The following is a 23,438-nucleotide window of genomic DNA, read 5'->3' as shown; positions in this document are numbered from 1 at the left end:
GTTGATAGCTTACCAAGCTGACCACTTGGTGTCAATTGCACTAACAATCAACATTATAAACATCTGTAAAGAAGTTTGCAAAAGCGGTATGGGACTAATCAGTAAGACCTGGGTCCGAAATTCTTAGCTAGTAGTCGCGTTAGTTGGGCCGGCCAGGCGAGCACGCTGGGCCTTAACCCAGTAACATGACAGACAATTACTTCCCATGCGGGTGACTTAGGCCGTTGGATCTGCTACCATATCTATCGTGCGTTGCTGCTGCCCATTCGATGTTCGTTAGCAGTGAATTTGAGAGATTAGCTAGTCCAGAAAGGATTCCAATTTTTTTTTGTTTTGAGCAGTTAGATTCCAGATGATTGACGAGCTTCCGTACGCTGCTCGGGCGGGCATGCACGTGCAGCATGGCGGTGAGCGAGGTGCTCTTCTTTGTTGGGTTCCAGTCCACCGGCCCGACTGTGGCCTGCGCAATCGGCAACATCGTCCAGGCCATCACCTTCGCCATAGCCGCCGCGCTGAGGATGGAGGCGGTGCGGCTCGGGACAGTCGCCGGGAAGGCCAAGGTGGCTGGCACGCTCGTCTGCGTCGGCGGCTCCATGATCATGCCCTTGTACAAGGGCCCGCTCCTCAAGGTCCAGGCCTCCCCTGTCAACTGGCGCTACGCGGAGCACGCCGCCATCGCCGCCACGGAGGTGCCACCGGCCAGTACTGTCCTCGGCGACGCCCTCGTCATCCTCAGCACCGCCGCCTGGGCCGCCTGGCTCGTCATGCAGGTATGCGTCTAGATCGAGCCGAACATTGAATTCTTTGTCAGTATGTGATATGATGATCCATTGACTACTAAATTTGTTTTGCAAAACAAGGCGTCGGATGATTTCTCGGCGCCATACACCAGCACGACCATCATGTCCCTCACAGTATCGCTTGAGTACGCCGGCGTCAGCGCCGCCGTGGACCGGAGCAGGCTGGTAACCTTGGGCTCGGAATCAGGCTGTACACCGTGCTCTATATGGTAATTACTACGCTGATCATCATCTCACTCACCAAGTCACCATTTAGTGGCGGGGCGTAACAAGAACATGCATCTTTAGGGGATCGTGGGCTGGGGTGTCACGTTCGCAATGATGACGTGGTGCATCCAGGCGCGCGGCCCGCTCTTCGTCGTCGTCGTTCTCCGGTGGTGCTCGTCGTCGTCGCCGTTCTCCGGTGGGCTGTCCTCGACGAGCAGCTGCACGTCGGAAGGTACGTTCCTTCATCCTGACGGCATTGTTCAGCATTTCTTCTTCTGAGAGTCCTGACATTTTTTCTCTTTTGTCGCTGCAATGCTATTGGGTCTGCTCTCATTGTTGGCGGGCTGTACATGGTGCTGTGGGGCAAGGGGAGTGAGATGAGCAGACCGGCGGCCCTAGTTGACGTCAAAAGTGAAGCGAAGATCACCGCCAAGGGCCCGGAGCCGAAGAGTGACACGGCCAATTCCTCCTCCTTGCCGGTTTGATATAGTAGGCTGTTATTCCAATTGGGAGCTGATGTACCACTTCCACACATTCATTGCGTGATTAATGAAATACAAATCATACATTGCGTGATCAGGTGCGAGTTGCAGGTAGTCATCGCTCATTGTCATCCGAATAGAAACCATCAGTTAATGCCAAGATCATTATATTACCAAGACATTTTCCATCAAGGGGTCGCTGCCCCAGCTTGTCCGTCCCGAGCGTGACGGTTAGGGTCTGGGTGTTTGGCGATTGCGAGGCGATCTCGCCCGTCGTCTCCCTTGCGCCGTCGCTAGGGTTTTGTCCTCGTGGATTCTCAAGCGCCCTCGGCCTCGATCTCTGGGCCGGGACAGGAGAGGGATCTCCCCCGTCGTGTAACCTTTGAACCCATCCACCATAAGCCTTCTAGGTGAACCAGGGCACCTGGTCGTAAAACACCAAACCCTAGTCAATCTGGTTTCCCTCGTTTCGGGTGAGCGTGATCTGGAAGCGGAGGATGGAGGGAGTGGAGGGGAAGTTGAAGAAGATGAACCTGTCGGACGCAGAAAGGAAGGGGGTGAAGATCGGGTGGAGGAAGGCGATGCAGAAACAGCAGGAAGGGGCGGCTTTCAAGGCGGTCGGGAAACTAATCTCGGACAAACCGGGGTATGCTGCCGGAATGGAGACGGCGTTGGGGAGAGCCTGGTGCCCCATGAGCAGGCTCGAAGCAAAGGAGATTGGGGGGGGGGGGGAATAGATTCTTATTTGTGTTCCAACAGGAGGCGGGGAAGAGGAAGGCGGTTGAGAATGGCCCATGGACCTTCGACAAGGATCTGCTCGTGATCGAGGATTTTGATCCAGCCAAAAACATTGATGAATATCGCTTCGAGAAGGTACCAATCTGGGTACGCATCTACAATGTTCCCCTTGGCATGATGTGCAAGGAACTGGCAGAAGAGATGGGGGAGCATATTGGAGACCTGGTCGAAGTGGATGCGGGAGAAGATGGAACGGCCATAGGTCAGGCGCTCAGGGTGAAGGTTAGGATTAGGGTCGATGAGCCATTGATGAGGGGCATGTTCCTGGATGATGAAGAAGATGGTGATGGGGATACAATTGTGAAGGAGCATGGTAAGAGAAAGGAGGAGGAGGAAAAGAACTAGTGCCATTTTTAATACGAGTACCTACCGGACTTCTGCTTCACGTGTGGAATTATGGGTCACACTGACCGAGAATGCAAGAAGAAATTGAAGAAGGGGGAGGAAGCACAGTATGGACGCTGGATGCGGTATGTACCAGATGGCAATCCTAACCTAGGAGAGCGAAGAAGGGGTGGAGGACAGTTTGGGGCTGGCTTCACAAGAAGGAGGTACGGTGGGTCAAGCAATGGAAGCAAGTCGGGGAGTGACGGGCCGTCCTGGAGGAGGGAGGGGCTAGTATCTGCAGGTGGTAAGGAGAAGGGTAGAAGTGAGACTGAAGGTGAAGTAACAAGCCCTCTAAAGCTGCAGCAGGCACCGGAGGATGAGAAAGAAAGGGAATCGGATGGGAGAGCAAAAAAAGCCTTATTCACTAGGGGAGATAGGAGAGAGGCGCTACCATATCAGAAGGATGGAGTCACTAAAGGTGGGGTACCGGAGGAGGCAGGCCCGGTTGATACAGTACCGAAGGGGAATGGTGAAAAGGAGGGGGTTGAGCTACGGGATGCCGGGAAGGAAGCAGAAGCAGGAGGTGCGGGTGTGGAGCTGAACCCTACAGAGAAGGAGAGGGTGAAGGGAAAGGGCGGGAAATTCAAAAGGATCCCTAGAGAGGAAAATAATAAGGGGGCGCAAGGGGTAAGCCTGGAGAAGAAAAGAGGGGCCGATGCTATGGAAGTGGAGGAGGGTGGAAACCCAAAGAAGAGCCGTGGGGATGGAGTACAAGATGTGAGGAAGGCAGGGCAGGATAACAATGACGCAGGGCTGTCGGAACAGCCCTGCGCGAACCAATGAGGCTAATCTGCTGGAATTGCCGGGGGTTGGGGAACGACCCGGCAATTCAGGGTCTTCTGGAACTCCATAAGAGGGAGGACCCCGATGTTCTTTTCTTGTCGGAAACAAGGATGGAGCAACGGAGACTTAAATGGTTAATATGGAAGATGAACATGACGTGCATGGTAGCGAAGGGCAGCGAGGGCCGAGGAGGGGGTTTGGCTTTGTTCTGGAAGAAGGAAATGGACTTGCGGGTGGTAGGATTCCTGTCAAAATATCACATTGATGCTGAGATTACAGAAGAGGATCGGTTCAAGTGGAGGTTTACGGGGATATATGGGGAGCCGAAGATGGAAGAGAAAGGAAGAACCTGGAAGCTGATGAGAACCCTGAAAAACCAAAACAATATTCCATGGTTGTGTGGGGGAGATTTTAATGAGCTGTCACATGCCTGGGAGAAAGAGGGGGGGGGGTGCCGAGGAGCCAACGATGTATGGATAACTTTAAGGAGGCGCTGGAATATTGCGAGCTTGGCTATTTGGGGTTTGCTGGTGATACTTTCACGTGGAGGAATAACAGTCATACAGCAGAGCAATACATTAAGGAAAGGCTAGATCGCACAGTCGCTACACAAGGCTGGTGCGCCCAGATTCCCTGCTTATCGGGTCGTCAATGGTGACCCACGCCATTCGGACCACCGACCTGTCATCATCGATACTGCAGGTGCAGCAGAGGTCAGAAGGGAGGCAAACTGTACTCATAATCCACGGTTTGAGGCGAGGTGGTTGGAAGAGGAAGGATGCAAGGAGCTGGTGAAGATGGCGTGGGAGAAGGAGACGGCACCCGAAGGTAAAAAGGTAGCAGGGGCAGTTAAAGGAGTTATGAGGGAGTTGGTTGACTGGAGCAAAAATGTTTTGGGCGACTTGGAGAAACGCATAGATCGGCTAAAAAAGGATCTGGAAAAGGAGAGAAGGAAGGATATTAGTCCAAAACAAGTGAGGCGTGAGCAGATGCTGCGGTTCAAATTAAGCCGCTTGGAGGACCAGCTGGAAACATACTGGAAGCAAAGGGCCCATGTGAATTGGATGCAGGGAGGCGACCGCAACACGAAATTTTTCCACGATGCCGCCTCTGAAAGGAGAAGGAGCAATAGAATTAAGAGATTAAGAAGGGAGGATGGGAGAGTAGTGGATAAGGAGGAGGAGATGAAGGAAGTGGTCACTAACTATTTTATGAACCTGTTTACTTCCTATGCAGGTGCCCTACAGGAGGAATTGTTGGCTTGTGTTCATCCCAGAGTCACACCTGCCATGAACGATCTATTAATGAAAGAGTACACCCGTGAGGAAGTGTTTGAGGCTCTACAAAGCATTGGTGACCTCAAGGCCCCCGGACCAGACGGGATGCCATCCATCTTCTACAAGAAATGCTGGGAAGTTGTGGGAGACAAAATTGTGGAAGAAGTTCTGGCTGTTTTGCATGGAGGACCAATGCCGGAGGGTTGGAATGAGACTTGTGTTGTGTTAATCCCCAAGACAAAAAACCCGGAGAGTATGAAAGATCTTCGTCCAATCAGCTTATGTAACATGGTGTACAAGCTAATTTCAAAGGTTCTTGCAAACCGCCTCAAACGAATCCTACCTGATGTGATCTCACCTAACCAGAGTGCCTTTGTTCCGGGATGTTTAATTACGGACAACATTCTCTTAGCCTATGAATGCACACACTACATGAAGAATAGAAGAAAGAGGAAGGAGGGATATGCGGCTGTCAAACTGGACATGAGTAAGGCCTATGATCGCGTGGAATGGCACTACCTAGAGAAGATGATGAGGAAAATGGGGTTTCATCAGCAATGGATCGACAGGATAATGTTGTGTGTGACCTCAGTCTCCTACAAAGTCAAGATTAATGGAGAGTGCACGGACACGATAATACCGCAGCGAGGGTTCAGACAAGGAGATCCACTCTCTCCGTACTTGTTCCTCATTTGTGCGGAGGGCTTCTCTGCATTACTCAACGCGGCAGAGGTCGAGGGATCCTTGAGGGGAATTCGTATTTGCAATGCTGCACTGAGATTCAACCATCTATTATTTGCGGATGATTCACTAGTGCTCATTAAAGCTTCAAGTGAAAGCGCTATGTCTCTGCAAAATGTGCTACAACTTTATGAGGTTTGCTCAAGGCAGGTTGTGAACTATGATAAATCCTCGGTTATGTTCAACAAGCTAGACAGAATCAGAAGAGAGAAGTTCTGGAGAGGTTGAATATCCGGGCTGAAGCCAAGTTGGAGAGATATCTCGGTCTCCCAGTATATGTGGGCCAAGCCCGAAAACAAGTTTTTGAATATCTAAAAGACCGAATCTGGCAAAAGATACAAGGATGGAAGGAGAGGTTACTGTCTAAGATGGGGAAAGATTTCTTGATTAAAGCGTGTGCTCAAGTGATACCGACCTTTGCGATGTCTTGTTTTGACCTGACGAAATCTCTTTGCGAGGAGATTGGAGCCATGATATGCCGTTTCTGGTGGGCAAAGCAGGAAAAGGCCTCAACCATGCATTGGCCTCAGCTGGGAACTTCTCACCAAGCCAAAGAAGGATGGGGGGATGGGCTTCCGGGACATTTATGGCTTCAATATTGCTATGCTGGCACGCCAAGCTTGGCGCATGCTAACTACCCCGGAGTCACTCTGTGCCAGAGTTCTGAAAGCTAGATACTTCCCTCACACTTCCATCCTTGAGGTGACGGCACATCCGAGGATCTCATACACATGGAGAAGCATTTTAAAGGGGGTGGGGCTGCTCAGGGATGGCCTGGTCTATAGAGTGGGGGATGGTAGCTCAATCAACATATGGACAGACCCATGGCTGAATCGGGAAGGGCAAAGGATGCCAAAAACTCCTCGGGGAAACTGCCTCCTAACTAAAGTGAGTGAGCTTGTTGACCCTGACACACACACTTGGGATGAGGACCTGATAAAAGACATTTTCCGGGAGGACGACGCCACAGTTATACTAGCAACCCCAATCCGGGAGGATTCTGAGGACTTCTATGCATGGTTCCATGACAGTAAAGGTCAGTTCAGTAAAATCGGCCTACAAGCTCTATGTGCAGGAGCGGGACTTAGTTCGACCGGGGGCCTCTGAACCTACTCACTATGGATGGGAATGGAAAGATATCTGGTCTTTACCCTGTCAGCCAAAAATCCAACATTTCCTGTGGCGCTTTGCACATAACAGTCTCCCTTCGAAGTGCAGCATCAAGCGGCGAGGAGTTGAATGCGAAACCCTATGCGTGTGCTGCAAGAGGCTTGATGAGGACGGGGCACACTTGTTCCTGCGACGCAAACTGGTCAGGCAGGTATGGAGAGCGCTTCAACTCAAACATGTCAGGGAGCGACTGTGTGCATGCAGGGGGGCCATGGAAGTGATGCATGAAACGCTTTGGCTACCGGAGGATAAAACACTGCTTGTTGCGTGCCTACTGTGGAGATGGTGGACCTGGCGCAACAAAGTTAATGCATGCGATAAAAATATCCCCCTGGAGCGTCTACCTGCCGAGATCAGCCAGTGGGCCTCGGAGTCGCTGCACCTATGCCGTCAGTCCCGGAGTGTGCATGCAGAACAATCAGTGCAGGTGTGGGTGCGGCCCGAGGAGGATATCCTAAAAATCAATTGCGACGGTGCCTATTCCGCAAGACAAGGCACTGGTGGCTGGGGTTTCGTAGTCCGAGACCATGTGGGGGATGTTAGAGGCTCTGGAGCAGGCCAACTGAAGCACGTGGCGTCAGCATTGCAAGCTGAAGCAGAGGCATGTGCGGCGGCTCTCGAGGCAGCTTCCGCTTGGGGTATGAAGTGTGTCCAGGTCGACTTAGATAGCAAAGAACTGGTGAAGGCACTGAACAGCACGGACTCGGACCTAGCAGCCGAAGGTCTCCTCTTCAGAGATATACGGCAGTTTGCCCAACTGAACTTTAGCCAGTTTTCTTTCTCCTTTGCCCCAAGGGGTTGTAATGCATTAGCTCATGTTGTTGCTGCGTTTGGTGCAAAGAGCCTGGTTGCTCGGGGTTTATGGCCTGAAGGCCTCCCAGACATTGTAAGTGTTCGAAGGGCCAGCGAACTGGCTGGACCTGGGTAATGTATGGAATCTCAGTGTTCCATTTCAAAGAAAAGACAGTATACATCAATTCTAAAAAAAGGCAGTATGATTTACAATGTTTTGGTCATGTACAGTACTTGAAAAATCTTAGCTTGAAGACATAGTTGCAAGTTAGTAATACCAATGTAAGGACATCTCTAGCCAATCCCTCAAAATCGGTTGAGGGAGTAAATTTTTTGTTTTGAGGAGTTAAATGGGACCTAGCCAAACACCTATCTGGTTTAACTCCTCAATAACTTTACTCCTCGCATTGGCCGCCTCTTAAATTTACTCAGCCGCAGCTAAGTCTGAGGATAAAATTTCCCCTCCCCCTCACCGCATCAATGCCAGTACCGTCCAAATCAACCGCGCACCCACCCCCCTCTAGCACACATATTCGACCGGAGCCGGACTAGCCTCTCCTGAAATGGTTGGATCTAGCCGCCAGAGGTCATTGCAACCGATTAAAAGCGCGGATCCGCTCCGCGGCACACAGCCAACCTGAGCATGTGGAGTGCACCACCCTCACACTCCCTCCACAATCTACTACCGCTGCCGCCGAAGAGGAAGTACCCAGGCATGCGGTGGTGGTGGTGGGGCATTGGTTTCGGAAAAAGGATTGAGACACTAGTCGTCCGTACTAGCTTGGCTTTTCCAATGGGCGGAGCTGGCGGCGACGGCCTATGACTTGAAGGCGGTGAGCCTCTACATAAGTAGCCACAAGGTGCTAGAGGTCATCGCCATTGACCCCCAAGTGGTCTCCCCCCTCGAGGTGTGGGAGAATTAGGTGGCCCTCGAGTGGCCGAGGTCTGTCAGAATCATTCAGAGGTCGTCGCCGAGGAGTGCCAACACCTCGAGCTGCACAAGAAGTGAGCTACTCACGAGGCTGGGCCTTCCATTTCGGCAATCATTGACCTTTGCTCCAGCGACCTCGACTTCGGGTCCAGCAACAACGACAACTTTGACGGCTCCGACCACAATGTGAATTGGGACGAGCTCATGAACCAGGATGGTTATCTTTGTTTTAGTTTTTATTTCCTTTGAAACAATTAGTTTATGCAATGTAGTTTAATTTCGTGTTATGCAATGTAGTTTGAACCGAAACATGTGTTCGAATAGACTAATTTCAGTTTTTGTTTGAATGAAATTGTGTGAAAAAAGTTGGGGACGTTTAAGATTTAAGCTAGGTACCACACTTCTTTAACTCCTGACAATATAAGGCTTTAAAGTTCGAGGAAGCATATGAGAGGCTAAATTTTAAAAGATTGGCTAGAGATGTTCTAAATATTTGTACAAATGCAGATAATAATAAGTATTAGAAAATTAAAAAATTGTATGCAACTATAGTATTTCGTAACACAGAAAAGAATAATTAGAAAAAAAAGTACTTTACTTTCTATTCCTCCTATTGTGGATGTCCTTCTAGACCATCTCAATAAGTGGACATGTCCTTTGCTGAGACTGCAACATGGCCCCAGAGGCATCTGTTATGGGCTAATTTTTCCCAGCAAGGATGCGATGGGATGGTTCTAAAATAAGATGGAAACAACCATGGTTTATTTTTCACCACGAATCCCACATTCCCATTGTTCCAGGCGTTACAGTTAGGAGACCAGTGGCGGTTAAGAATGATACGTAGCCCAATTCAAAATAGATACATAATATTTTTTTAAATGTAAAATTCGTACACTATATAGTACTCCCTCCGTCCCAAAATAATTTTATGAACTTTGTACTAGCTCTAGTACAAATTTGTACTAAGCTCAAGACACTTATTTTGTACAAAGTTGAGACATTTATTTTGGAACGAAGGGAGTAGTATATATTAGGAATATTGAAGGAACACGCAGTATGCTACCCTAGTGCCAAATAAAATTTTTCTACCGCGCACCCAAGATGATGCTGCTAGAAATAGATTACAAGATTGGATTTACCAATAGACGCGCAGTCACCGCAGCGGAAGTAGAGTTGGTGATGCATGTAGTCGAAATATCGGCACGTCTCCTCCTCGCGTTGCTTATGTCCGGCAAACAGCGAAGACCCACTAACAGTGATTTCCCGAGAACGGCACCTCGCGGTTCTCTCGAACGGTTCATCCAAGCATCGCCAATGCGATGCCTCCAAGGTATCCACATGTACTGGGAGCTGCATCGAGCGGCAGACTGCTAGGTGCGGTCACGTGGCATGGGCGTGGGGAGTGACGGCGGCTATCCATGGTGGGAAAAGATTAACCCTAAATGGTGCACCCACTCCCTTTTATATAGACCTCCGAGGTGGGCTCAACACTTGAGCTCACTAGGAATCCACATCCATTTTCCACTCGGATCCAATCCAAATGGGCTGCATCCCCTTAAGTGTGCGACCCTATAGGTTCATGGACACGACCAGAGTCGATAGTTGATAGCGGCTCCTAGCAGAACGTGCCAACTCCAATGTGTGCGTAAAGTCGTTTCACGAACCTTGACAATGTGTCATATGCAACATTCCTTTTGCCGCATGATATTTGTTGTCGAGTTCATGGACACTATTCTCGAAACCGTGATACAGATTCCCGAACTGGGGAAACACTGAACCCAAGTCGCATGGTCATGCTTTCCGAATCTGATCACTCGAGAGGGCCCAGAGAATATCTCTCCAAATAGGAGGGGCAAATCCCATCTTGGTCAGCCATGTCTCGCGGCATGTCTCACGACTCACCCGAAAGCTACCTTTGTAACTACCCAGTTACGGAGTAGCATTTGATAGACCCTAAGTGAGTCGATCCTCATCCCGAGAACATGCGAGGACCTCAGGTCTAGGACATGGTATAGACATTGTACTTGAGACTAAATGATGACTATATCTTGCTGCGTCTCAGAGTGGGTCTGTTCGACTCGGTGATCTCCATCCCCGAGCCCATACTATTGGTTTAGTATCTCCATGCACATGACTTGTGAATAGTCATCAACCGAGCCGTATACTAGTCAAGAATATGTGTCCGCATAACCTTATCAACTAGGGACCATTAGAACAATCATCATACAATACATAGTTCCACAAACAAGTTACATACTTATTGATACATATCATTGATGATGCTCAAGGACAATACAAAAGACTCATGAATACATAGGGAAATATCATCATCACATGATTGCCTCTAGGGCATATCTTCAACAAATATGTATGCCATCACAAATGATTTTTGGCCCTAAGTCGTAATGAAGATGCACATCTAAAAGCCCTACAATAAAAGGCCCAGGTCACTTAGGCATCCCCGCTCGCGATTCAAATTAAACTTACCTCTTCGGGTTGCTCACACTCAGTCGTTCATCCCCTCGCTTTCCCCTTCCATCCCCACTCCTACTCCAAACTATGTTTCTCGAACTTCTCTCATGACTACCCCTTCCTTCCCCGGTTAGCTCACAAGATGCCTAGACAGCCCCGTGCCAATAAGAAAAGGAGAGGATGGCGTCCCTAACATCAAGCTCGCCGGTCAACTTCAGGCACCCCGAGCTTGGTTGGTGTGCTTTGACTTCACATCAGCTCAGCCTTATTATCCCTAGGACCATAGTCTAACTTGAGCTCATGTTGATTGTTGTAGCACGTGGGCTTGCTCGAATCTTGGCACCGTAATTGTCATTTTTTAGAAAAGGAGGATTACCCCCGGCCTCTGCATCTGGGCGATGCATGCAGCCATTTTATTAATTATTCTTAGATACCTTACAAAGCATTACATCAGTAAGTCTGAAGCCACCATCTAGGTGACAATTGTCGCTACTACTATCCCCTTGATGCAGGGGCGCCGAATGTCCGAGCCTAATACCAAACAAACATCAGAGCACAACGTAACATCTAATACCGGATGCCCCATCCCAGCCACATGCCGGGAATGGGTCACACACCGGTCCGGTCCATTCACCGAGGCTACCGTCGCCGTTATCCACCTAACCATCTTCAGAGCAGGTACTGACGGAAAGACCTTGCGTGGTCAGGTGTCGACGTCACCATGGCGCCAAACAGCGCCACCGCCCTGCGTGAGGGCATCAAGCCATGTCCAGCGCCGAGACCTCGCTCCTCCATGCCGACGAGACCTGCCGTCGTCGACGCGAGAGAAGGCACGCCACAACACCCCACGCCTCTTCCATCCGGCGCCGCTCCACAAACGATGCCCCCAAGAGGGAGCACGAGCTCTGATACGTCTCCAACGTATCTATAATTTTTGATTGTTCCATGCTATTATATTACCTGTTTTGGATGTTTATTGGATTTATTATACACTTTTATATTTTTTTTGGGACTAACCTATTAACCGGAGGCCAACCCATTTTGCTATTTTTTTTTTCCTATTTTAGTGTTTTAAAGAAAAGGAATATCAAACGGAGTCCAAATGGAATGAAACCTTCGCGAGAGGTATTTTTGGAACGGAAGAAATACAGGAGACTTGGAGTAGACGTCAGGGAAGCTTTGAGGTGGCCACGAGGTTCAGGGGCGCGTCCTACCCCCTGGTCGCGCCCCCACCCTCACGGGCCCCTCGTGGCTCCCCTGACCGACTTCTTTCACCTATATATGTCCATATACCCTAAAAAAATCGAGGAGCACAATAGATCGGGAGTTCCGCCGCCGCAAGCCTCTATAGCCACCAAAAACCAATCGGGACCCTGTTCCGGCACACTACCGAAGGGGGATCCCTCACCAATGGCCATCTTCATCATCCCAGCGCTCTCCATGACGAGGAGGGAGTAGTTCACCCTCGGGGCTGAGGGTATGTACCAGTAGCTATGTGTTTGATCTCACTCTCTCATGTTCTTGAGGTGGTACGATCTTGATGTATCGCGAGCTTTGCTATTATAGTTGGATCTTATGATGTTTCTCCCCCTATACTCTCTTGTGATGAACTGAGTTTTCCCTTTGAAGTTAACTTATCGGATTGAGTCTTTAAGGATTTGAGAACACTTGATGTATGTCTTGCCGTGATTATCTGTGGTGATAATGGGATATTCACGTGATCTACTTGATGTTTGTTTTGGTCATCAACTTGCGGTTTCTGTGACCTTGTGAACTTATGCATAGGGGTTGGCACACGTTTTCATCTTGACTCTCCGGTAGAAACTTTGGGGCACTCTTTGAAGTTCTTTGTGTTGGTTGAATAGATGAATCTGAGATTGTGTGATGCATATCGTATAATCATGCCCGCGGATCCTTGAGGTGACATTGGAGTATCTTGGTGACATTAGGGTTTTGGTTGATTTGTGTCTTAAGGTGTTATTCTAGTACGAACTCTATGATAGATCGAATGGAAAGAATAGCTTCGTGTTATTTTCCTACGGACTCTTGAATAGATTGATCAGAAAGGATAACTTTGAGGTGGTTTCGTACCCTACAATAATCTCTTTGTTTGTTCTCCGCTATTAGTGACTTTGGAGTGACTCTTTGTTGCATGTTGAGGGATAGTTATATGATCTAATTATGTTATTATTGTTGAGAGAACTTGCACTAGTGAAAGTATGAACCTTATGCCTTGTTTCCTAGCATTGCAATACCGTTTACGCTCACTTTTATCATTAGTTACCTTGCTGTGTTTATATTTTCAGATTACAAATACTCATATCTACCATCCATATTGCACTTGTATCACCATCTCTTCTCCGAACTAGTGCACCTATACATTTACCATTGTATTGGGTGTGTTGGGGACACAAGAGACTCTTTGTTATTTGGTTCTAGGGTTGTTTGAGAGAGACCATCTTCATCCTACGCCTCCCATGGATTGATAAATCTTAGGTCATCCACTTGAGGAAAATTTGCTACTGTCCTACAAACACTACTAGAAAAAGGGCTATAGATGGGATTGACACTAATGGCGTACTAGAGAGTAGGTGCGCCATTAGTATATACTAATGATGCACCACCTTCTGATACGCCATTAGAGTTGAAACTACTAATGGCGCACCAGGCAAAGAGTGCGCCATTAGTATCAATTTTTTTTGAACTAGCGCGCCTGTCAAACATACTAATGGCGCATCCAGATAAAATGCGCCATTAGTACTTGTAACTACTAATGGCACACCGGGAAAAGGGTGCGCCATTAGTACCAAATTTTTTTTGAACTAGTGCGCCTGTCCAAACATACTAATGGCGCATCTGGACGTAGTGCGCCATTAGTAGTTGTAACTACTAATGGCGAACGGTGCAAAGGGTGCGCCATTAGTATTAAATTTTTTTTAACTAGTGCGCCTGTCCAAACATACTAATGGCGCATCAGGATAAAGTGCGCCATTAGTAGTTTAATCTAGTAATGGCGCACTGCGGATCAGTGCGCCATTAGTATTTTTTTTGCAAAACTACTAATGGCGCACTGCCAGAAGGTGCGCCATTAGTTACCTGGATTACTAATGGCGCATTTAGTGCTGGTGCGCCATTAGTAAGTGGGCAGCAACAAGATATTTTAGACAGCCCTCTCCTACCCACACTCACTTTCTCCCCACTTCATTCTCTCCACCTCCTCCTTGTCTCGGGTGCCTCCTCTTTTTCACCTCATTTCCACCATAGATTCATTCAAATTAAGTGGTTAAATTACCTTGTTTTAATAGGTAAGTAAGGGGGGAAGCTATATTTATGTTGTTCTCCCTACAGCAATGTGCACATGCACTTTTTACGGCCTAGCTAGATCTATGTATGTTCGTGGTGTTGCATATGTTTGTGGTGCTGCAAATGTGTTTGTGTTTGGAGGTGTACCGATATTTGAAATGCGATAGTTGCCAATATTTTGCCGGAATGTTGATTCATTTCCGTTTCGGCGAGAATTTTGGCATTAAGCATTCTTTTTGGTCCTATTTTTAGGAAAAGTCATGCCAAATTTTTGTTTGGTTCTAAAATATCGTTTTGCTCTACCCCGCAGGCGACCATGGTCCGCACGATAACCGAAGGCATCGTGAATAGGTTTTTGAGGTCCGCGAAGGCCGAGATGCTTCAAAAGAACGAGACGGAGATAAGATGTCCGTGTCGAAGATGCAAGCTGAAGAGCCTTATTGCGGACCCGGATTCCGGGCAGGTGCGGGACCACCTGCTCTTGCGTGGTTTCATGGATGGCTATCGGTGGCAAGATGATGAAGATGACTACGAAGTCGTCCATGGGGGTCGGGCAAGAAATGAGGAAGGGCAGCAAGACAACCACCGCGGCTCGGGTGGGCGAGAAGACGAAGAATCCCCAGGAGATGATCACGACAGTGATGCTGTACACAGTCATCATGTAGAAGATGCAGGACATGATGATGAGGAAGATGCCGGAGCAGGCGATGGGCATGATCATGAAGATGATGATGCCGGCGGAGTAGACGACGCTGGACCATCGATGGGCTGGGTGCAGGACCCTCATATTCAAGAGCTGCTTCTCAAGCAGACGGATAACGCCAGAGCTGCCGCCCGAGAGAAAGCCAAGATGGATCAACTTGAGTTAGACGCGGTTACTCCATTGTATGAAGGATGCAGGCCCGAGGATACCCGCCTGAAAGTAACGCTCATGGCTCTGGAGATGAAGGTAAAACACAAAATGACTGACGCATGCTTCGACGAGAACATGTCATTCTGGCACGAACGTCTTCCCAAGGGGAACAAGTGCCCGACCAGTTTGGAGGAGGCGAAGAAAATCGTGTGTCCTCTCGATTTACCGCACGTGAAATACCATGTGTGCATTAACAATTGCATCATTTATCGGGACGAGCATGCGGAGTCTACCATATGTCCGGTGTGCGGCGTCACTCGATACAAGAAGAGGAAGAAAGCTCCTCGAAAAGTGGTGTGGTACTTTCCGATCACTCCTCGTCTGCAGCGCTATTTCGCGGACCCTAAGGTAGCAAAGCTCCTGCGTTGGCACGCGGATAGGGAGGAGAAGAAGCGAGAAGATGACGCAAATGATCCGGAGATAGATAAAAAAGACAAGATGGCGAGTCACCCTAAGGATGCGAGCCAGTGGCAAGCGTTGATCTTCGAAGACTCGGAATTTGGGAACGATCCAAGGAACATCGTGCTGGGTGCGAGCACCGATGGAGTCAATCCGTTTGGCAGCCAGAGAAGCACACATAGCACCTGGCCTGTGTTTGTGTGGATGTACAACCTTCCCCCCTGGTTGTGCATGAAGAGGAAGTACATTCACATGAGTATGCTAATTGAAGGACCGAAACAACCAGGGAACGACATCAATCTGTATCTGGGCTGCTGAAAGAGGAGCTTGACACGCTGTGGAAAATGCCAGCCAATACGTGGGACGCCACAGAGAAAGAATATTTCCCTATGAGAGCCGCACTACTCACGACGGTGCACAACTATCTCGGTTACGGATATCTCGCGGGGCAGGTAGTGCACGGATTTTCTGGATGCGTAAGGTGCATGGATGACACAAATTATCGCCAGCTAGATAGAGATCCGGGGTCTTTGAAAACCGTGTTCATGGGACATCGAAGGTGGCTTCGCGACGATGACCCGTGGAGGAAACGCAAGGATCTGTTCGATGGTGAAACCGAACCCCGAAAACGCCCGTGTACGAGGAGCGGCGAGGAAATAGATAAGCTGTTGAAAAATTGGAAAGACTGCCCACCGCCGGGAAAGAAGCAAAAGGCGCCAGAGCCGGGAAAGAAGCGAAAGGCGCCAGAGCCGCTACTGAAGGTATGGAAAACGAGGTCTGTTTTCTGGGACTTGCCGTACTGGAAGATCCACCGTGTGCCTCACAGCCTTGATGTCATGCATATCACGAAGAACGTGTGCGAGAGTCTGCTTGGTACCCTGCTCAACATGCCAGAGAGGACCAAAGATGGGCCGAAAGCAAGGGCAGACTTGAAATCAATGAGCATCAGGCAGGAGCTTCACGCTAATGATGATGATGATGATGATGATGATGATGATGATGATGATGATGATGATGATGATGAGGTGAAGCAGGACACAGAAAGTCGTCGCAAAGGCAAAAAGGCCAAGAAGACCGGAAATGACTACCCTCCCGCGTGCTTCACTCTAAGTCAGGAGGAGATCGAGCAGTTTTTCACCTGCCTCCTAGGAGTAAAACTTCCTTACGGTTACGCGGGGAAGATAAGCAGATACCTAGACCCAGCGAAGCAGAAGTTCAGCAGGATGAAGTCTCACGACTGTCACGTGCTGATGACACAGATACTTCCAGTTGCAATCCGTGGGATCATGGACACGCACGTCCGTGAAACGCTATTTGGCCTATGCAACTTCTTCGACGTCATCTCTCGGAAGTCGATTGGCGTGAGGCAACTCAGAAGGCTACAGGAAGAGATCGTGGTGATACTATGCGAGCTTGAGATGTACTTCCCGCCCGCATTCTTCGACGTTATGGTGCATCTGCTGGTCCATATAGTGGAGGATATCATCCAACTCGGGCCGACGTTCCTGCACAGCATGATGCCGTTCGAAAGGATGAATGGTGTCATCAAAGGATACGTTCGCAACATGTCACGTCCAGAAGGAAGCATAGCCAGGGGCTTTCTGACCGAAGAGTGCATCTCCTACTGCACGAATTATCTAGGCATCGAGAACCCCGTTGGTCTGCCCGTCAACAGGCACCTCGGCAGGCTCGCTGGATGGGGTCACCGTGAGGGTCGCCGCAAAATGCATGTCGACTTCGATGGTCGACTCGCCGACTTTGAAAGAGCAAACCTAGTCGCGCTACAACACATAGACGTGGTCGATCCTTGGGTGGTACAGCACAAAACCTTTATTAAGAAGACGTACAATGACCGAGGCCAACAGAGGACGGACGGAGATATACTCAAAGAGCACAACTCATGTTTCACGCGTTGGTTCAAGCAGAAGCTTCTGTCGTACCCTTTACATGAGGATTCTTATGCGGAAGAACAACTCATATTCGCCTTGTCACATGGCGCCGAGCACAACCTGATGACCTATGAGGCGTACGATATCAACGACTACACATTCTACACCGAGGCCAAGGACATGAAGAGCGATGGTTATCAGAACTCCGGGGTAACGATGGAATCCTACACCGATAACGACAAGGACAGATACTACGGAAGGATCGAGGAGATCTGGGAGCTGAGCTACGCTGGAGAGAAGGTCCCGATGTTCCGTGTCAGATGGGCCAAGAACGTCATAAAAGAAGACCGGTATTTCACCACCATGGTTATACCCGAAGCCAAATCCAAGACCGCGGGCGCAAACGTCACCGCGAAAAATGAGCCATGGGTACTGGCTTCCCAAGTGGACCAATGCTTCTTCATTACCGACCCGCCAAAGCCCAGTCGTGTTGTCGTGAGGAGAGGCAAAAGGAAGATCATCGGAATGGATGGAGTAGCCAATGAGCAAGACTTCGACAAGTACGGCGACCCGAGGATCGAACATGACGACGATGATGAAGTAGCAGCATACACCACAAGAAGAAGCAGGACCACCCTACCTAAAGGACGTCCGTTCCATAGAAGAACTCCATTTGCGAAAAAGAAGGGCAAGAAGATTGTGAAGAGATAGCTAGCTAAGATCGATTGTATTTAAATCGTAGACTTTATTTCTCGATTGTATTTCATGGGCACTTTTTGAACTATCATGAATATTTTTTAATTTCATGGACACTATCCCACCTCGCCAGATCCGGTCCCACTCCATCTCGATCGCTATCCCACCTCGATCTCGATCCCCCTCCATCTCGATCGCTATCCCACCTCGATCCCCCTCCATCTCGATCGCTATCCCACCTCGCCAGATCCGGTCCACCGGCCGCCGCCGCCGACCGCCCGCACCCTCGATTCCCCTACTCAACCGCCGTTGCCGACCCCCCGCACCCCTCCCCTACTCAACCGCCACCGCCGACCCCCCGCACCCCTCCCCTACTCAACCGCCGCCGACCCCCCCGCACCCCCCGCACCCTCCCCCGCTCCACCGGCATGCATTACTGTTTGATGATATTTTTAAAAAAATTATTATTGTCTTATAAAAAAAATATTACTGTTATGATTTAAACAAGTTTGAACATATTTAAACACAAATAAGTATCAAACGGCATTTTAAATGCATAAAAAAATCATGGAGCCTGGGAATCGAACCCAGGACCTCCTGGTGTGAGAACTAGCTGCTGACTAGTCGAGCTAGTAGAGAAGACTTGATGTGTCTCAGGTCAGGTGGTAGATAACCTGTTGGCTCGAGCAGAAGTAAAAAAATACTAATGGCGCACCTGGGTGAGGTGCGCCATTAGCATGTATGTACTTATGGCGCACCGAGGGGTGGTGCGCCATTAGTATTGTGCCGCCCCTACTTCGTATCGATCCCCTCTCTCTCCCTCACCCTCGCCCGCGATCCCCTTCCCCTCTCCTCTCCCAACGCCGCCGCCCCGCCGCCCTCGACGCCGCCCCGACACCAGCGCCGCCCCGTCCACACCATCGTCGCCAGCGCCGCCCCGACACCACCGTCGCCCCGCCGCCCTCGACGCCGCCCCGACACCAGCGCCGCCCCATCCACACCACCGTCGCCAGCGCCGCCCCGACACCACCGTCGCCCCGCCGCCCTCGATGCCGCCCCGACACCAGCGCCGCCCCGTCCACACCACCGTCGCCAGCGCCGCCCCGACACCACCGTCGCCCCGCCGCCCTCGACGCCGCCCCGACACCAGCGCCGCCCCGTCCACACCACCGTCGCCAGCACCGCCCCGACACCACCGTCGCCCCGCCGCCCTCGACGCCGCCCGGACACCAGCGCCGCCCCGTCCACACCACCGTCGCCAGCGCCGCCCCGACACCACCGTCGCCCCGCCGCCCTCGACGCCGCCCCGACACCAGCGCCGCCCCGTCCACACCACCGTCGCCAGCGCCGCCCCGACACCACCGTCGCCCCGCCGCCCTCGACGCCGCCCTGACACCAGCGCCGCCCCGTCCACACCACCGTCGCCAGCGCCGCCCCGACACCATTGTTGAGCGCACACAGGAGCCCAAATATCCACGGAGCGCACGGAGGAGATCGTCATCATCCATCCAGATCGGCTTCTTCTTCTTCAACTTTGTAGAATCGTCGGTGGTCGTCTCTTCCTCTAGGTATGCGCCTCCTTATTATCCATTCCATGCTCCTACAGTCCTGCGAATTCGCGGCCCCAAGTAGTAGATCGTGGTAAAATTCACTGGAGGGGATTTTTGTGCTCTACTCTGTTCGACGAACTGGGTGGGGATTTTTTCTCCTTTTCTACAATCATGCGGTTAATTAGTCAGGGCTGTTGTGGAATTCGTAGTGGTGATGATGCGAAAGGCTAAAATCTAGCGCTACTTGCACTTGGTTTGGTTCAGAAAACCCGCAAAGTCTCTCGGATTGGTTAATAATCATATATGTATGCCCTTCCTTCATGTTTGATTAGCACATGCATGTTTCACCCGACTTGTATGAATAGGTTGCTGCTTGTTAGGCACGATGGACATGGCTTGGTCAAGTGCAAATTGAAATGGGAATTGGGTAGGCAGTTAGGCATGATGGCTGGTTGTTGCTGCCCTGTTTATTTTAGTTGTGAGGACGACTAGTTCTGTTGATGTTGCCCTGTCAAATGTTCTGTTGTGAGGACGACTAGTTCTGCTCTAGCTGGCATAAACACATCAATGTGGTGCTACCAGCTCTCGAACCGACAAGAAAATTGGTTAACTGTACAAGAAAATGTGGTGCTACCAACCCTCCTCCTGCCCCCGTGAGCTCCCCCTCCTCCTCTCCTCCTCTCCCCCTCTCCCCCTCTCACAATTTTTCACATTTTTCTTCCTGGTTCATTAGTTTTAGATATTGTACATCTAGAAAAACCAAATGCAACCAAAATAGTCAGTTATAGCGTTGTTTGTCTTGGCTAGTCTTTGCTGATAATAATCATCAACTTGTTGTCTTTTCCTCTCAAGGTTCTTGAACAGAAACAAGAAAGGAACACCCTGTGACTCTATATGTTTCCAAGAGTAGGTAGAATTTGCACGCAACCACCTGTTGTACGTGGAGGTCGGAACATAGGGAGTTGAGTAAGCTAGCGGTAGTTTGACTCCAAGTCTCCTCCCGGCTATCATGAGACGTCCATGTTGTTCTTTCTGTAGTGTACTAGAAAGGTTACATCTTACAAGTTTAGAAGTGCATAGAGGAATGTATGGCATCGTGCAGCCCAACATAACAGAACAGTAGAAGTCCAGAATTCAAAAAATAAAAACAGTAGAAGTCGCTGAGACGTTAGTTGATGATGACAATTTTTTTCTGAACTCTACTTCAGAATGCTTTTTCTTTCTGAATGGCATGTGCAATTTCTGCAAGGGAAGATCCTTGGTTAATATCTGAAACTTGGTTAATCTACTAGATAAAACTTGGTTCTATCTGAAACAAAGAAACTATACACTAGATAAAATGGTTAGTATCTGAAGGGTTAAGCTTATTTTTGGTTAATCTATTGCTTCAAGTTTGCTTCATCAAATGATGCCTTTTTTGGCCATTTTAATATTTATTGAAATGGTTAGTATCTGGTACTTTAATCTTCCATAGTTCACCAAGAATCACTAGGAGTACTGTGCTGCTGTATTATGCCTATAAAAACACTTGTTTGGTCAATTAAACAGGGCATTGAAAATTGACAGGGCATTTTTGTTTTCTGTTGAACCTAAGCAATTTCATACGCTTGACAAAGTTGATGCTTTGTTCTTTTGCTCTGCTCTACTCTTGCTCTGCATGTGCTTCTCAGTTTGCTAGCTATATCTCTAGGTTCTTGATTGGCTTCACTAGTTGATTGGTTGTTTGCATTGTCTGTTTGTGCTACTTTCCCCCAAGCACCCATGATCTATAGTTCTTGTTACAGACAGAGAGTTGGTCCACTAGTTATGTAGTTTTTAGGAAAATGCTAGTAACTTGTGCTTTCATATCCTAGTTATGTAGTTTTTAGGCAAATGCTAGTAACTTGTGCTTTCATATCTCTGTATTGGTTCAGTAGGTGTTTCCTTTATTTTGTCAGTGTTAGATCATCTAACTGAATTTGTGTGTAGAAGCCTTGCAGTGCAGATGTATTTTAGTGTAAGCTCAGCAATTTTCAGTGTAGCCCTGATGCTTCTTATATGTAATTACAGTATAAAACTTCCCCTAATAACAGTGTAAATTTTCCCATAATTTTTGTTACACTGAAAATAAGGCAATTAACTAGCTACTTACTTTTTTTGCCCATTGGCATTTGACTTTGTATGGAACCTGAAGCTGTGAACCAACTTATCAGATTTATTGTGCTTCTTTGCCACATTTACAGCTACCATGTTGTTTTGATACAGAAACAGTTTGGTAGCTGTCCGTGAACAATGTGGTAGCTGGTACAGTTACCAGGTCTTTTTTTAATTGAACCAAACTGGTACAGTTACCAGGTCAGATGATACTTAGACTAGGAAGATTGCTGCTATATGTTAATTTGCTGGTACTAGCTACAATTTGGCACTGAAAAGCAAAAGCAAAAGCCCTTGAGTTTGCTGATATATATTTTTCCATGTTGTGATGGAGGCCTTTTTTGCCTTGTCCACCCGAGAGGCCCTTGAGTTTGCTGGAATGTCGATTAACTTCCGTTCCGGCAAATTCGGGTACTCCATATGTCCTATTTTCAGCAAATGTCATGCTGAAATTTTCCGTGAATTTTAGCATGACTTTGCTAAAAATAGGACATATGGGGTACTTGTGACTAATGCATGGGCTGGGGTATCTTAGTAGTTAATTAAGTAGGATCAAGTGCCCCTTTATTCTAGCTGCATTAAACCATAGGCGTGCCTCGGTGTCGAAAAACCCTCAATGATAAAAGCTTAGATTTTAGGATGCCTCGGTGTCGACAAACCCTAAATGATGAGACCATGATCTTGTTCGTTGACAATAACCAACTTTTTGACCAAACTTTGTTTCTATTTAGAGAGAAACATGGCCCAGAACGATGAGGCCGGGGGTTCGGGCGGCAAGGCATTCTGGGAGCTGTCCCGAGAGATGGAGGAACAACCTCACTTGTATGAGGACGCCGCCTTCCCCACCGATCCTGAGACCACTGATGGTACCGCCGAGGATGACCCCACTGATGCCACCACTGATGGTGCCGCCGAGGATGCCACCACTGATGATGGCGGCGCATGCACAGATGGCATCCAACAGAAGAGGCAACGGAAGGACCGGCGCCCGACCGTGCTCCGCACCCTCAAGGAGGAAGTTACTGAAGTGGACTCCGACGAGAATCCAACGGCGCCCGAACAAATAGTCAAGGGGTACTCGCTTCAGCTCGGGTGCATTCTCCGGAGCACCGTCTCGATAAACACCGAGAACCTGAGGCATCCTTTCCGAGGGAATTTGCACAACCTCCTCTTCACGAAGCTGCACGAACGATACAAGTTCCCCGCTGCTTTTGAAAACACAAGCCTCAAAGGGAATAAAGTGAACAATGCTGCCCTCACGAAGATGAGCAAGGCCCTGTCTACTTGGAAAAGCAATGTGAAGAGAATGATCGAGAAAGGTGAGAGTTATGAGAAGATCAAGGAGAAAAATCCTTTGATCACCGAAGATGACTACAACGACTTCAAGATCAATTGCTCGAGCACCGCAAACTCCCAATCAAGTCAGTGGGGGGAAGAAATGCGGGAGCTGAACTTAGGGGAACACAAACTCGGTCCCGGCGGTTACAGAGTGGCGGAGCCTATATGGGACAAGGAGTACGCGGAGCGTGCCGAGCAAGGCCTACCGCCCCGCTTTGAGAAATACAGCGGTAACAAGCAGACTAGGAACTATGTCAGGGCCCGGTACAAGGAGGACCCGATAACAAAGGAGCTTACCACGGATCCGAAGACCAGGGCGCTTGAGCTTGTTCTGGTAAGGAATACACCCCCGCATAATTAGCTCCATATGGTTGCAT

At 49.2% G+C, this 23,438-nt stretch overlaps 1 pseudogene; it reads left to right on the top strand.

The window, feature by feature from the left end:
* The first annotated feature begins 401 nt into the window (after window positions 1–401).
* LOC123158394 (WAT1-related protein At1g09380-like) lies at window positions 402–2,632 on the top strand (annotated as a pseudogene).
* The last annotated feature ends 20,806 nt before the right edge of the window (window positions 2,633–23,438 follow it).

Source organism: Triticum aestivum, chromosome 7B (genome assembly GCF_018294505.1).
Source record: "Triticum aestivum cultivar Chinese Spring chromosome 7B, IWGSC CS RefSeq v2.1, whole genome shotgun sequence".
NCBI lineage: Eukaryota > Viridiplantae > Streptophyta > Magnoliopsida > Poales > Poaceae > Triticum > Triticum aestivum.
This window is presented reverse-complemented; position numbering and strand designations above follow the sequence as displayed.